This window comes from Sinocyclocheilus anshuiensis, unplaced genomic scaffold (assembly GCF_001515605.1).
Source record: "Sinocyclocheilus anshuiensis isolate Anshui unplaced genomic scaffold, SAMN03320099.WGS_v1.1 scaffold205, whole genome shotgun sequence".
Lineage (NCBI taxonomy): Eukaryota > Metazoa > Chordata > Actinopteri > Cypriniformes > Cyprinidae > Sinocyclocheilus > Sinocyclocheilus anshuiensis.
Window position 1 is genome coordinate 2,729,367 of NW_015536497.1, and position 2,975 is coordinate 2,732,341.

Below are 2,975 nucleotides of genomic sequence, written 5' to 3' on the forward strand. Positions count from 1 at the left end.
CAGGAGCTTCCGTGTCAGCTGTAACAGGGGAAGAGAGCGAGTACCGCCTTGCCTGTTTATATACAAAACCACTGTCGCGTTGTCTGTTCTGACTAGCACATGTTTGCCCCGCAATCGCTGGGCAAAGTGTTCCAGTGCCAGACAAACAGCCTGCAACTCCAAAAAATGTATGTGACGCCGTCTTAGCGCCATTGACCACTCCCCTCTTACAGAGCTCCCCTGGCACAGAGCTCCTAATCCATGTCGACACCACTATACGTGACGTTACCCTGCACAGGGGAATTCCCTCTGACGACAAAGCAGGGTTTCCCCAGGGAATCAGAGCCCGAACGCACAAAGGCGTAATCATCACCTGTATGTTTAAATGTCGTACGGTATTCAGCCTTGTGCTCAGCACCCATCTCTGGAACGCACACATGAAGAGGAGACCCAGCCGGATGACTGCTATCATTGAGGCCATGAGCCCCAGCAGTCTCAACACCAAATGAAACCGGACCTGCTTGCCCAGCTGAAACTGAGCCAGACAGTTGTGAAAATCCTCCGCTCTTCATACTGACAGCATAGCTGTGTTCTGTACAGAATCTATCTCTAAACCGAGATATGAAATCTGCTGATTCGGAACCAGGGAGCTCTTCTTGAGATTTATTAAAAATCCCAGAGCCCATAGATTTGTAAACAAGTGCTTGTGTCTGCAACACTGCTTGCTCTCTGCTGTCCGCGGCCAGGAACAGGTTGTTCAAATAGGCGAACACTCTCATGCCCCGACGCCGTAATGGTGCCAGCGCCGCCTCCACACATTTTGTAAAAATTTCCGCAGATCCAGGATAGGTTGTAAGCCCCCGCTTTTCTTTGGGAGGAGGAAGTAACGGCAGTAAAACCCATCTTCCATTCTCTCCCGTGGCACCACTTGAATGGCCCCTTTGCCGAGGAGAACACAGATTTCTTCTCTCAGCACTTGGGAATCCCTTTCTGAAACCGAGGTTGTAATTACTCCGCTAAAAGGAAAACTGCAGCTGATAGCCCCACTGAATCGAGCAAAGAACCCACAGTGTTGGTGCGCACGCGCGCCACCGTTCGAGGCAGACAGCGAGGATCCCCGTCATCCCCCGGGGAAGCCCCGCATCTACCCGCACACAATGCTGGATATGACATATCACTGCATCTTTTCCCTGTCGGCACATGGCCAGATTGCGAGGTTAGAGTTTCTAAAACATTTTGCCTCTCTAGACCAATCAACACATGAGTTATACTATGCTGAACACAAAGTTTTTTTATTGAAAAATAACTCAAAGTTAAACCCGCTCTCTTGCAGGGTTTTTTTCTGTACCGAGAGAAGAACACGGCCGTCTCTGGGCCGACATTCCTCCCCCTCCTGCAGGCTAGGGACTGGACAGCCCTTTCTTCCCCCAGGGAAATGTCCACCTTTCGTTGAGGGCGGACCCTTCCTTCCTGGCCCCGCCTGCTGCTTAGGCTGCATGCCCAGTTTCCCAAGCACCAGGCCTTGGTGCTGTCACTGAAGCCGGCCTTTTGGCCAGTGGTGACCGGAAAGGCGCCCCAAGCCCTTGGTGAGCAGCCGACTGCGCTGGCCTGCTGAACCTCCTAGGCATTGAATCCCTCAGCAACTCCGCCTGCTTTTTAGAGTCCTCAAACCATGCCTGAAACGCGCCGAGGCCTTCTCCGAAGAGTTCCGGATGGGGAGATCGGGGCACTGCCCCACCGAGCGCACGCTCCACAAACGCCACACGCCGCTCGAGCGTGGAACGATTGAGCTGCCGGCAATGTACACATGCTCCAGGGTTGGAGAGAGCCAACTTAGCGTGGACAATCCCCAGACACACCAGGCAGTGCTCGTGAGTATCCTTTTCAGACAGTGAATACCATGCCATAGGACAGGGGCGAGATTCTTTTTTGTGCTTAGACATACTTACTCGAAAAAGAGTTTGTTAGCCTTTGTTAGCGGAGCTAAACTTGAGCTTAAGAACCCTTTTCTTCGTCTGTCTGTTCTTTCCTTAGTTTCAACAAGGATCACCACCGTGGGCTTTCTCTTGTGAATGTGGCGTAATGGTGTTCTAGCAGCACGGTGAAGAGCTGAAGAACAAAGGGAATGACGTATGCTACTGCATTTATATGCTGTGGGCAGGTAGCCCCACCCACGTCGGCATGCGTCATTGGCCTTTCAGGCTTGAATATAGGTGTCTTTAACAGATGGCGCAAGAGCGCGATATCCCATAGTCATGTGTTGTACCGAGTGAAGCGACTGAATGGGAACGAGGATGCACAAATAAGAATTGAGCACCGTCTGTCAACTCAGGTTTGATCCTGTCAGGATTGGACTTTACTTTTTGTGTTTTGCTCCCCATGTGCTCACCGTGACCCAGTTTCTCCCTCATGTGCCCTTATTTGGTCGTTCCTGTTCCTGTCCTCGTTGTCTATTAATTTGTCATTCTGTTCACCTGTGTTCCTCCCAATTGCCTCGTTAAGTCATGTATTTAAGTTCCTGTCTGTGCGTTCCTCCTTTGTCGGGTCTACTTGTTGGATTACGTGTGTTTACCCCTGTTCCTGTTGTGGATTTACCCCTGTGATTCTCTCATTAAATACTGTTTATGTTATCCATGTCTCCATCATTCCTTCTAGGGATGCACCGATACCGATACTGGTATCGGTATCGGGCCCCATACTGAGCTCCTGTACTCGTACTCGATAAAATGCCCCAATACCAAACGCCGATACCACACAGCATGTGATAAGCGCCATATTCAGACAAAGAATTTACCCCTGTGATTCTCTTATTAAATACTGTTTATGTTATCCATGTCTCCATCATTCCTTCTAGGGATGCACCGATACCGATACTGGTATCGGTATCGGGCCCCATACTGAGCTCCTGTACTCGTACTCGATAAAATGCCCCAATACCAAACGCCGATACCACACAGCATGTGATAAGCGCCATATTCAGACAAAGAAACACCGAC